At 39.2% G+C, this 13,572-nt stretch overlaps 1 long non-coding RNA gene across 2 annotated transcripts in view; it reads right to left on the bottom strand.

Moving 5' to 3' along the window:
* Positions 1-480: 480 nt before the first annotated feature.
* Positions 481-13,572, bottom strand: part of LOC129655685 (uncharacterized) — a 64,581-nt gene continuing 51,489 nt past the window's right edge. The window contains exons 2-3 of one of the 2 annotated variants that reach the window (XR_008716084.1): positions 2,302-2,568; positions 481-495 (exon numbers count right to left, since the gene is read on the bottom strand). This is a non-coding gene — a long non-coding RNA (uncharacterized LOC129655685). Of the gene's footprint in view, positions 496-2,251; positions 2,569-13,572 lie in introns of those variants that run through there. The other variant, XR_008716083.1, reaches the window with a different exon arrangement.

Genomic DNA, 13,572 nt, shown 5'->3' on the forward strand with positions numbered 1-13,572 from the left:
TTATGCTTTTAACTGCAGTCTTCATGAAATGTCCTCACCCATCTCCTTACAGTCTGTTATTATAATCTGTAATTTTTTACAGGGTATTTTTTATAAGAATGGAACATATACGATCTGGATACCCATGACAGTATCATTATCTATGAATTGGTAAGAGATGTTCTGTAGGACCCAAAATTTCAAGATGATTTTTCTGAGAGTTGAGTCACATTTTTCATTAAAGGATAATTGGAAATTTTCTGAAATGTGTTAGTGTTCAAATACTTACGTGTAGTCTCACTCCCAGATAGATTAATCAACTTTAGGAAAATTTTATTAAACATTTAGTTTACATTTTAAATTTTAATATGTTTTCATATTTTTAAAGGAATATATAATGAATAAACAATACATTATTTTTTTCCCTCAAGTAGTTCCTTTGAAGAGATGGGTGACTTTTTAATATGGAGCTCCATCTAGTGGTACAACTAGCAATGTATCAAAGGCAAGCATTTTCTGTAAGAAAAGATACATTATTGCAAATTACCCTCTGTTTTCTGCCTTATGTATTTGAAATATCCTCATGTGTTTCTGCATGTGTTCATTAAAGCAAAATGTTAGGAAGTAAAATTCAACTCCCCATATGATAACAGTATTTTTGCTATATTTTATAAAAAGGGCTGCAACAAATATTGACACATTGGTGACACCAGTGGTAAAGAATCCACCTGCCAAGGCAGGAGATGCAGGAGACATGCGTTCAATCCCTGGGGTGGGAAGATCCCCGGAGTAGGAAACGGCAACCCACTCCAGTATTCTTGCCTAGAAAACTATGAACACGAGGAGCTGGCGGACGATAGTCCATGGGGTCACAAAGCGGCCGACATGACTGAACACGAGTCCACATCTGAACAAATTTCAGACTTCTTAATGCGTGTGCTCAGTTGCACATTTACTTACTTAGTTGTTTTTTAACTTATTTCTTATGAATACTTGTATATAGTGTACATATCAATACCAAAGATAAGGGAGCCAAATTAATGAATAGTATTTTTTAAATCCCAAAAGCACCACATTTTCTTTTTAAGTTGAATCAGTTGAAACAATTCTTAACAATGAGTTCTGACCTTCTAAATTAGGTCCAGGTAAGTGTTCTAAATCCTGTGGCCCTATTTTTATTTTTTTTTCTTGCCAGCCAGAATTCAAGTCCATAACACAGAACATCAAAAGCAAGGTAAATGAACTGGACCAAGGAATATAAGAAAAATAAACATCGGCCATTTCTCAACGTTTGTCATAACAAAGCTAAAGGATATACTTTATAGTTTTGGCTGAAAATGTCTTATGAGTCAAATCACACATGGGTGTATAAACCTTGCCTTTTCAGAGCTAAGAAAGATGGCATTTTTGTAGCTCACATATGATCCACGTAGACAGGGAAGTCTTTGTTTCATGTTGGTGTCAATGGATAGATCTGTTCCTCTCATCAATTAGACTGTGACTATATTGAAGATAAGGATCATATCACAAATATTTTGGGAACATATAGTTCTGTGCTTAGTCGCTCAGACATGTCCAAGTCTTTGCAACTCCATGGACTGTAACCTGCCAGGCTCCACTGTCCATGGGATTCTCTGGGCAGTAATACTGGAGTGGGTTGCCATGTCCTCCTCCAGGGGATCTTCCCAACCCAGGGATCAAACCGAGGTCTCCCACATTGCTGGCAGATTCCCTGGTGTCTGAGCCACCAGGGAAGCCCAATATATGGTGAGACTTCAATTATACTGTCAAGATGAGTAAGTATATCCAATAGACCTGGTGATATATTTTAGGATATGTAATAAGAGGTTACTTTACAGGGCCTCTTCAGAAGGAAACAGGGATTTATGAACAGTAACTTTTCTAGAAACAAGTATATACCATAGACCATTTTCATGTGAATTTAAGCTCCTATTTTTATACCAATCCCAATTTTATCTCTTGGATATTTCCTGAAATGCTGGTTTTTGTTGAAATTAAAGAATAAATAGGTGTCTAATATTCCACTGAGAACAAAGCTATGATTTCTAGTATATTTCTAATTAAGTTCCCCATGAGCTATTCAACATGAAATTCTTTCAGAATTCAAGCAAACAGTAAAACTAAATTTGCCACTTAAAACTAGTCAGCTGAAGATTTCAAATCTCTCAGGAACCTGTCACATCTAAATCACTGCTCTGGCTTGGGAGTATGCGTGAGACACGGTGACTGTGAGTTTCGAGGTGAGATATAGAATCATACTTCATTTTTATTTAAAGGCCTTAAATTTCTAACTATACCCACTGGAGTGAATCATTAGTTCCAAGCATCCGAGTAAAATTCAACTAAAAGACCTCAGGGTTTGTTCATTGTAAGTCATCGCAGTGTGATATTCTAACACTTAAAAGCATGGATTTCCAAGAAGGCTTTTTGACAGTCTAAAATTTCCTGATAACTTTAATAGGAATTAGTTTGTACTGTGATCCATAAGAAATTTGTACACTGCTGTGGCAATTTCCCCTTGAAGATCACTGCACATGGCAAATTACTTGGCAATTTCACTTTCTGGTTCTGAAAAAAAAAAAAAAAAAAAAAAAGGCCTTTGTATAAACTACCTCAAACTATTTTCATTTCTGTGAGTTGAGGCTTTTTCATCTTTAATGAATTTTAGTAACTAAAGGAATTTTATGGTTAGTCTTCATATGAATGGTACAAAATGCAAAAAGCAAAATTGGAAAAGCAGTAGAAAGTATGCCTATGCCAGTAAATTACATGTAAAAATCCATTCATATCTGATTCTAAACAGTGTACTTAGCACTGAATGTTACCTCCTTGTAGAAAGTTATAATAATCTTACTCATCACTGGATTCCCAGCACTTATCACAGAACCTAATCTAAAGTAGAAATTTAAGAAAATTTTTAGATAAATGAGTTAATGAATCAACAAGGGTTACCTTCCTAGTAAGCCCAAACTGTATTTGGAAATAGGATTAACTATTATTGTTAAGGTAGAATTAATTTTTGATTTATGTAGTTTTTTTCTAAATGCAAGTCTACATTTCAATATGTTTATTTTTATAGTATCATGAGATTTTAATCTTCTTTTTCTAGAAAATAACTTTTTTAGTGTCAGTGTCAATTATAAATTGTGAAATTTAAGATTAACTAAATATTGAAAAATGTTTCCACATCCATAGTAATGCCAGTCTAACAAAAAAGTATTCTCACATATCATTACTCTTTTTAGGCCCATTATTTTAAAAGGGACCTAGAGTAGGAAATGGCAACCCACTCCAGTACTCTTGCCTGGAAAACTCCATAGACAGAGTGGCCTGGTGGGTTACAGTTCATGGCATCATGAAGAGTCAGACCCCAGGGAGTGACTTGGGCACATTTTAAAAGGGAGGAGCAATACACATCAAATTTAAATAATAAGTAATGAGAACAATGACCTTTCTCTTGTCCCCTTCCGATAATCAATGGTTCTAGTTACTGCTTGCCTCAACAAATTAAAAAAAAAAAATCTTAATTTTGAAAGTGGAGTTAGGTCTTCAATTTATCACCTGTTTTTCAATTTGATAAGGTTTCCCTGGTAGCTCACCTGGTAAAGAATCCACTTGTGATGTAGGAGACCCTGGTTTGATTCCTGGGTCAGGAAGTTCCCCTGGAAAAGGGATAGGCTACCTAGTCTAGTATTCTCAGGCTTCCCTAGTGGCTCAGATGGTAAGGAATCCTTTACCCCCTGCAATCTGGGAGACCTGGATTCAATCCTGGATTGGGAAGATCCCCTAAGAGGGATTTAATTTGATACTCTTCCTTTCCTTCTTCTCTCCCGAGAAAATTGACTTTTCCTTTTAATTCTGTTTCCCATCATCACGTCCTCTTAGATTTTTTTTCTGTTTCTGTTCCTGGGATATTTTATAAGAGAACAGAATGAATGAAGAAGGTTAGAGTCCACTAGTTAGGTTTTGTTTAATCCTCAAGACAGCCCCATGAAGTACACACAGGAAACTTCAGAGTGACTTAGCACTGTGTCGAACATTCAGTGATTTTCAAAGTTGAGATCTGAAAACAGATATACCTGACTCTAAGCTACTATAACAACCCACCTCTCTATTGGTGATGATTTGGAGTCTAGCAACAACCTCCATTCCATTCTCTAAGGAATTTTTAATTTAGGCAGCCAACTACTATTTAAGTAGTATATATACAGCTCCGAGGAAGTACAAATAATGTTCATGAAAGACTTGCTTTGGCCCAGGAGCTTGCTGAAAGGGGCCAACCTGTGATATCACAGGGGAGTAAGTTTGGACTTGAGAACTGTGATGATGAGAAACCTGGAGCAGGCTACCCTTTACAGTAGCTGTCTTCCAATACTTTGGCCACCTGATGTGAAGAGCCAACTTACTGGAAAAGACCCTGATGCTGGGAAAGATTGAGGGCAGGAAGAGAAGGGGGTGACAGAGGATGAGATGGTTGGATGGCATCACCAACTCAATGGACATGAGTTTGAGCAAACTGCAGGAGACAGTGAAGAACAGAGAAGCCTGGCATGCTGCAGGCCATGGGTTCACAGAGAGTTGGACACAATTGAGCAACTGAACAACAATAATCTTCAAATTATGTTTGTTAATGAGATATATTATGTATGCATTGTTTTTAGAATATTTGTTATGTTTAAAAGGAATCAACTCTGAAAGGCTTTGGAATTTCTGTTGGTTCATGCTCTTTTTAATGTGAAAACTTCCTTTTGAAAAATTGAGCTGAAGAGAAAAATATTTAGAAGCTGTCCAACAGTGTAATTTGGCTACTACTCAAGAGTTCAGGAATATCTACTACAGTGCTCCTAGACAGCAGTTTCTTCCACAGTGATACTAGGAGTACAGATAGGCATGGTTATCCTTTCTATCAATCTCTTTCTCCAGGAGAATTCCGTATATAATACAAGGTATATTTTATGCAAGGATATCAAACCAGTCAATCCTAAAGTAAATCAACCCTGAATATTCATTGGAAGGACTGATGCTGAAGCTGAAGTTTGCCCACGTGATGTGAAGAGCCGACTCACTGGAAAAGATGCTGGGAAAGATTGAGGGCAATGGGAGAAGAAGGTGGCAGAGGATGAAATGGTCAGATAACATCACCGACTCAATGGAAATGAATTTGAGCAAATTCTGGGAGATACTGGAGGACACAGATAGTATCCTCTGTGGAGGACAGAGGAGCCTGGTGTGCTGCATTCCATGGGGTCTCAAAGAGTCAGACACGACTTAGCGACTGAACAACAAATCAACAGCAGTTATGTGTTTATGGTTTAATTATGCTTATGATTCATCTATGCAACACTCTCGTGAATCATGTTACATAAATAGACCTCATGTTGAAGAACTTGCTACTGTGTTAGATAAGTAAGCTGACAGTTAATTGACATGTCCAATTCGAACCAGAGGTCTCTTTCTACACTCACATACCAAGAGATGAGAGAGAAGGAGGATGTGAAAATAACAGAGATCAACATGTCCTTTTTCTCCCTCCCTCCCTTTCTCCTTTTTTCCTTTCATACTTCTCTTTTATACTGTTATTTCCTTCCATCCTTCCTTTCTACTTCCTACCCTCCTTTCTCTACTTCTAAGCAGATGGCTACGCAAAATTAATAAAATAAGGACTACACACACATACTACCTTGAAGGTTAATGCGATCAATCTAGACATAAGTATAAAGCCCTAAAAGTTTTTAGATTAAAAATAAATATTCAACCAGCCTTATTAAATTTAGCATTTAATTTAGGATTGAAATGTAAAAAACAGCAGCACATTAGAAGACAGTTTAAAATGAATATGGAGAAAGATATCAAATGTTTGTAACTTCGTATTTCTCTAAAAGTTTTATTTACACTATGGCTTACATGTAAATTTGGTGCTCATTAATATTTATACTTTTATTTTTAATGTTATCTCTAAAACTGAAAAGAAAATTGGAGAACTGTCTCCACTATTAATCATTTTTGTAAGTAGTCCAGCCTTTAAGACCCAAACTGTAAAGAACGTGCAATTACTGGCAGTTACTGGCAAAGTTTCCAGGAGAAAATAAACATCAATACTAATTTTGCACTCAGCAAAAATTACAGCCTTCTCTTGGATAAACTAGAAAGGTTCTTTCTAGTTTTACTATCTACATTCTCTCATTTGCTTTAAATCTGACATTTTAAAGGTTTAAACCATAATAGTAAAACATTTCTCATATAGTTTCATAGCTCTGCAAAAACTCATTCAAGACAACTAAAGTTTTAGGGAATTTCTTTTTTCCTTGCCCTTTCTCCATTTCTGCTGACTTCCGGCCTCCATAAAATTTACAGATTAGAACTCTGAATACATTTAGTTTCAGTGCTCATTTATCTTGACTCCAGTAAATGATTTTTAAAATTTACTCAGCAAATTAATACACTAGATAAAAAGAATTTTGCTTCCATAAATTGCCATTAATTCCACTGTCAACTGGAGGGCATGTTCATGGAGGACTCATTTGAGTGCTCAAGCCTATATTTTAGAGTTACTGTTTCTTGTTGAAGATACGTACACTATCAAGTTGCCTGGTTTTAGGGGTGGTGGGAATTCAGAATCCCATAAAATGGCCAGAAATAAAGAAAAGGAAACAAGTTCCATCTTTATGGCAAGAGTCACTCTGCTCTTTCTGTCTCTTTGGTCTGCTGCAGCAAAGAGCTGGGGAGCCCAATGGAAGCATTCACCAGCTTATTACTGTTGGCCTACATTTTCATGTGCCCTCTCCAATATATTACTGTATGATTATCTCAGATTCAATATTACAATGCACAGCTCAATTTCCAAAACAATGTGAAATATCTTAGTCCTTGTAATCAGCCAAATAAATCACGAAACAAATCATGGCTCTGTTCTTGCTGCAAGGTGAAAATCAATCCACCGCCTCCTAGGAAACGGAAAACAAAACTAGCCTAAGAGTGCCATCTAGTGGAGAGATCTAGTATGACCACAACAGGCTACTAACTTTTTCTACATGTGTGCTCTTGCCTGGAGAATCCCAGGGACAGCAGAGCCTGGTGGGCTGCCGTCTATGGGGTCGCACAGAGTCGGACACGACTGAAGTGACTTAGCAGTAGCAGTGCTGTGCTCAGTCCTGCCTGACTCTTTGAGACCCCGTGGTTTGCAGACTGCCAGGCTCTTCTCCCCATGGAATTTTCCAGGCAAGAACACTGGAGTGGGTTGCTATTTCCTTCTCTAGGGGATCGTCCCGACCCAGGGATGGAATTTGGCCTCTTGCGCCTACTGGATTGGCAGGTAAATTTATTCCTGCTGCACCACCAGCTTTACCCAGGCTTTACTCAAAACAAGAGAATAATTGGAGGAAAACCTGCTGTCCAGGAAAGTCCTAGCTGATACCTGGCAACTAAGCAGAGAAATTGAGACCTAGAGACTGCGATGATCGTTAGCATTTCCTTTTCTCTCTCCTCTTAAAAAAAAACCAAACAAACTACTCCCTGGCTTAGAAGGAATGAAGAAACAGGAAGAGGCCTGCTGTGTGTCAAAAGAGTTGTACATGCTTGTGCTCAGATTCCCGGGAGGGAGGGAATGGTCTCACTGGGGTGACTACTGTGAGACAGAAGAAATAACAGAAAATAACGAGGGGTTGGGGGAAAAAAATGCAACTCCCTCAAGAAAAATTGACAATAGTGAAGATATGGCAGCAGTAAAGTGAATTTTAATTATGTCTGTTAGGGACTGTTCAAGAGAAAGGCAGCCTAATGGGAGCCTGGAAGTCTAAAGATTGCCCTGAGGGTGGGAAGGGAGAGGAGTGCGGAGACAAAGATCATTGGATTTCCAGTTCTACCGCTAAGATTCCTGCTAGGGGAAGGAGTTTGGCAAGCCCCCTGTGTATAACTATAACTTGGTTCTTTATTAACATGAAAGTCAAAGTGTGCGTGCCTCCCACATAGTCCCGAGTCTCCCACATTGCAAGCAGAGTCTTTACTGTATGAGCCACCAGGGAAGCCGATCTTTATTGGCATAAATGCCTGTATTTCCTAAATAAAGATGAGTACGCTAAAAAAGAAGTGAAAGGCTTTTGCTGAACAGTCTTTACTTAAACTTGGTAGAAAAGGGGGCTGTCTTGAGCTACTCTATAAATAGACTCCATAAGAAAATAGAGCCCGAATCTTAGTACATCTAAATCTTATGGGTACTTTTTAGAAAAGAGGGATTCCAGGCCTCATCTGCTGAGATTTAAGGATTGATCTGAAGTAGGTCTTAGGGATTTGCAGTACCATCCCCATTCTGCTACAGGCGGTCTAGGACCATATTTAAGAACTACTTCCTGTTGAGTCAAGACCAAGTGAGCCGATACTTCCTGCCTCCAAGGAAGCAAAAGTAACACCGAGAGACAGTGAAGTGCAGTCTGTGCTGCTGCTGTTACCTGGCTGTCCTAGGAGACCATCAGGTTCTAAGTGGACCGCCTCACCCATACGCCCAGGATTTCCATTTTATTTTTGGGGGCTGTGCTGGGTCTTCATTGCTACGAGGAGTCTTTTCTCTAGCTGCAGTGAGTAGGCGCCATTCTCTACTTGCATACGTGGGCTTCTCATTGCGGTGGCGTCTCTTGCTGCAGCGCGCAGGCGCAGGGGGGCCTCAGTAACTGTGGTTCGTGGCCTCAGTAATTGCGGCTACCTGGCTCCAGAGCACTGGCTCAGTAGTTGGGGCGCCTCGGCTTCAGTTTCTCTGCAGCACGTGGGATCTTTCCAGACCAGGGATGAACCTGGCGTCTCCTGCTTTGGCAGGCAAATTCTTTACCACTGAGCCACCAGGGAAGGCCTGGGATTTTCCAGTTTTAGGACCGAAGTTGCCACACCTCGGGAGAACCTGCAGCTCCAAGCAAATTGGGATGGCTAGTCTCCTCACTGAATACACCATCTTAAAAGTGTTGTACACAAGGGTAGCTACCAGAGGCAAGCTCGGCAAAGAACACGAGGGCTTCTTGAAGTCATATACACTGAGAACCTTACCACTGGGGAATACCTGTGAGAAGTTACATGGATATGAGGAGTAAGAGTCCATCTGGAGCAGCTGCCTTTGCTAACAGTAGGAAAGAGCTGCTATGCAGAGTGCTCACCGGATGGACCCATCACAGGAGCAGTAGATGACCTATCCTGCCAGAACCAACTTTTTTTTAAGCTTTAGTATTCCCCACCCAACTCTTTTTTTTTTTTTTTTCAAATCAGTAAAATCAACTGCCAATAAAAGTAAAAGGTAGAGAGGAAATGAATTTGGCATAAACTTCCATTAGGAAAGCCACCTATTCAAATTTTGATTTGAATAATGTAAGCCTGAACTTAGTGTGAAGTCTTCTGAAACCTCCAATTCCATTAACATGTCGTCCCTTTGCATCCCAGAAACAAATTAACTCTTCCTCCCAGTTTTTCAGTATGGTCCATGTATGCTCAGTCATGTTCAACCCTTTGTGACCCCATGGGCTGTAGCCTGCCAGGCTCCTCTGTCCATGGTTTTATTCTGGCAAGAATACTGAAGTGGGTTGCCATTTCCTTCTCCAAGGGAATCTTCTCAAGCCAGGGATCAAACCTCGATCTCCTGCAGCTCCTACATTGGCAGGTGGTGGATTCTTTACCACTTAAGCCACGTGGGAAGCCCAAAAACCTCATTAGGAAATATGGCAAGTTTTGAGACTTAACAGTTCAAGTCAGTTTTATAGACCTTGACTTTTTTACCTAGATCTAAAATTGTCAGTAAAGAATATGATAGACGACAAGGATAGAAGTGCTTGACTTTTTCCAAACACAAAAAGTACAGTTATAAATTTTATAAATTCTCTTTTGCAAATTATATCAATTTGAAGATACATGTGTTTGATAGCAATAGCCTCAATTTCATTGAGAAAATCCATGTCTACCTTCTTGAATTAAATCCTAGGAAACTGCCTAACTAGACTTCCCCTTGGAAGATCAAAGGTTTCTTAAGATCTGAGGATAAGATACTCCTTTCTTGTGCCAGTGGGAACTGAATGAGCTTGAATGGGTGTGGTGGAAATAGCCAGTTGCTCACCAAATCTAGGAGCACCTCTTCTTCTTGGACACAGAGCCAGACCATGTTTCCCTGCCTCCCTTGTACTTAAGTTTAGCCATGTGATGGAGTATTAACCAACAGAAGGGAAGCAGAAATGATATGCACTACGCCCAAGACCAGTCCATGAACATTTACCACACAATCAACGTGCATTTCCCTTCAAGTTGATGGGGACGGTGGCCCTGTAGCGTATCCTCAGAAACATTTGTTGAAGATGAAAGAAACTCTGTGAACCTGGAAGCCTGGATGACCACTGAGGAGAACATCCTATCCCATCACTCATCTGGCAGGTAATCTATGTAAGTATTGTGCAAGAGCGATTATATCCTTTGGGGAGTACTAATAGCCAACTTATTCTACTTTCACTAATTTAAACAATTCCCTAGGACAGGCTGCATTATAGAACTCTAGAACTTTCTGTAAAAGAAGATATCCAAGGACTTCCCAGGTGCTCCAACGGTTACCTGTCCACCTGCCAAAGCAGGGGACACAGGTTTGATCCTTGGCTCAGGGAGATACCACGTGCTGCAGAGAATCGAAGTTCATGCGCCACAACTAATGAGCCCTGCTCTCCAGTTCACGAGCCACCACTAGAGAAGCCCGCACACCTCGAGCCAGTGCTCTGCAACAAAAGAAGCCTCTGCAATAAGAGGCCCACACACCTCAACTAGAGAGAGTAGCCCCCCTCGCCACAACTAGAGAAAGCCCACAAGCAGCAAGAAAGACTCTGTGCAGCCAAAAATAATTCTTCTAAATTAAAAGAAGATATCCGAGGGATGAGCATGCATCTCAGTGCGAAAGTACTTCTAAGCCAGTACATTTCCCAGCAAAGCGTGCAATGAAGGGATATCATAGCAGGCAAGCAAGAGTTCTCTTTAATTCACTTTTGCTAAAGTTAATAAACATTATAGTCTCATAATAAAGGGAAAAAATTAAATTACAGTTGAAAAGGAATATCATGCTGCTATTTAACACTTATTTCCCCAAATTGAAATTCTTATTGAACATAAGTTTTTAAGTTGTAAGTTATTTGAAGGCTTCTGAATATCGTCTCCAGATTTAAAGAAGTACATATGTCTCCCAAGGCCCTATAAATTGGAGAGTGGGTCAAATGTGCCAACAGCTTAAGAAAAGGAAACCCCTTAAGTGAGGGAAGTGCTGCTAATAAGTGGAAAGGTTACATTTTATTGAGTATACACATTTACAGTCACAGTTTTAAGTTTCATTCAAGCAGCATTGCCAAGATTCAAGTTTATAATTAAATCCCCATTTTACAAAGATGTCAGTTAGTTTATTCAGTGGTTTTATGATTTAATTAATGACTAAGACAACTTATTTTAAGCCTGAGTAGTTTTAATAGTAAAGTATAGTTTAGATTACTAACTTGATGTTCCAGAGGGACTGCTCCCTTGTGAAAGAGCAATTCACTGTAAGACTTCCTTACGTTCAAACCTCATCTCTCTTCATGTAGTGCATTTTATGACTCAGTCGTGTGGTTTACACACAGCTATCTTAATAGTAGCTACTTCCCAATCCAACCCGCACCACACACACACACAGATACACACATTCTGTCTTACAGACTTAGTTTTCTATTTGTGGTGAGACTGTCAGAAGAGTGACTAAATTCCTACATATGGATGTATAAAAATGTACCTTGTCTAATGAATACAGTGAGTACTGCTTGTCATAATTTCACAACATGCACACACCAAAAAAAAAAAAAAAAACCCTAAACGAATGAGATGTAATGGATTAGGAAAAAAAGGAGGTAGATCCTAAAAACATGCAAAAAGCTGTGTTACACTGGCCTCTCAAAGAGATTTATCTTGATACAGGAGATGTGAGACCTTGTCCCATATATATGACTGCCTTTCCTACGACCAAAGAAAGCAAAAGGAAGAAAGGTGATGGGTCTGACTCATAAGAATTCAGGTGGCAGAGGAGACTCAGACAATCATTCAATATGTTATTATGATCTAACATTTGGCCAAAACTAAACACTTCTAAGGGCTTCCCCCAGGCTCAGTGGGTAAAGAATCCGCCTGCAATGAAGGAGACACAGGAGAATCAGGTTTGATCCCTGCATCAGGAAGATCCCCTGGAGGAACAGTATGGCAATCCACTCCAGTATCCTGCATGAAGAATCCCATGGACAGAGGAGCCTGGTGGGCTACAGTCCATGGGGTTGCAAAGAGTTGGACACGACTGAGCAATTAAGCACAGAAGCCAACACTTGTAAGGACGCATAAAATTCCTTAGCAGAGTTTATATTGGGTATACAAAAACTTCATGATTAAAGCTCTTAAAAAGAGACATCTCATCAAGAATGAACCCTGATGTCCTAATGTAAACTATGGACTTTGGGGGATTATAATGTGTCAATATAAGTTCAGCAATTGTAACGACTGCGCTGCTGTAGTGGGGGTATCACGGCAAGGCTAGGCATGGGTGGGGGGAGGCCAATGGGAAATTCCTGTCTCCATTTTCTATTGAAGTATAGTTGATTTACACTGTTGTGCTTGTTTCTGCTGTACAGATTTAGTTTATACATATATATATGTATATATACACACAGATATATACACATATATATTTTTTCATTATTATTTATTACAGGATATTGAAAATACTTCCCTGTACTATAAGTAGGACTTTGTTGTTTATCTATTTTATATATAGTGGTCTGTGTCTGCTAACCCCAAACTCCTAATTTATCCCTCTGCTACCCTCTACTCCCTTTAGTAACCATTGCGCTTGTTTTCTATGTCTATTGGTCTTTTTCTGTTTCATAAATATGTCCATTTGTGTCATATTTTAGATTCCATATAAGCAATATCATATGGTATTTGTCTTTCTCTTCTGATTTACTTAGTATTTACCGCCTCAATTTTACTGTGAAACTAAAACTACTCTTCAAAATAAAGTCTTTAATAAAAAATAAACAAACCATCTACTAAGTAAAAACTTGAAAGTAGGGTACCATACACACAGAGATCAAGAAAGAATAAAGAAAGTGGGGGTAGAAAAGATGATGAAGAGAGAGAACGCACACCTAACAACTCAGAAAAGTCTACAAATTTGCAAAATACACAAGTATGAGCCTAATTTTCAAGAAGTTTTGACCAAACTGGAAAGCAAGACTTGTGCAAAGAGATAACAAAATGCTACTGAAAAGCAGTACGTGATTAAATATCAAGACAAAACTGCATGTTCCTGAGGAAAGAGCACTGTCCTGTGTTATAAAACCTGGAGACCCAAATTCTCATCACGGCCCTGCAGTCATCAGCTGACAATGACAATTTCACTTAAACTCCTCAGACCTCACCGCGAACATGAACCACGTGATCTCTTAAAAGTTATTCCACTTCTAAATCCTAAGATTTTAAAGATAGTTGGAGTAGGATGAGAACAAATGTGTTTTCAGGGGATATGGAGAGAAAACAGAACATGAAATGGGCCTTAAA

The sequence above is a fragment of the Bubalus kerabau genome, chromosome 1, assembly GCF_029407905.1.
Source record: "Bubalus kerabau isolate K-KA32 ecotype Philippines breed swamp buffalo chromosome 1, PCC_UOA_SB_1v2, whole genome shotgun sequence".
In the NCBI taxonomy this organism is placed as follows: Eukaryota; Metazoa; Chordata; class Mammalia; order Artiodactyla; family Bovidae; genus Bubalus; species Bubalus kerabau.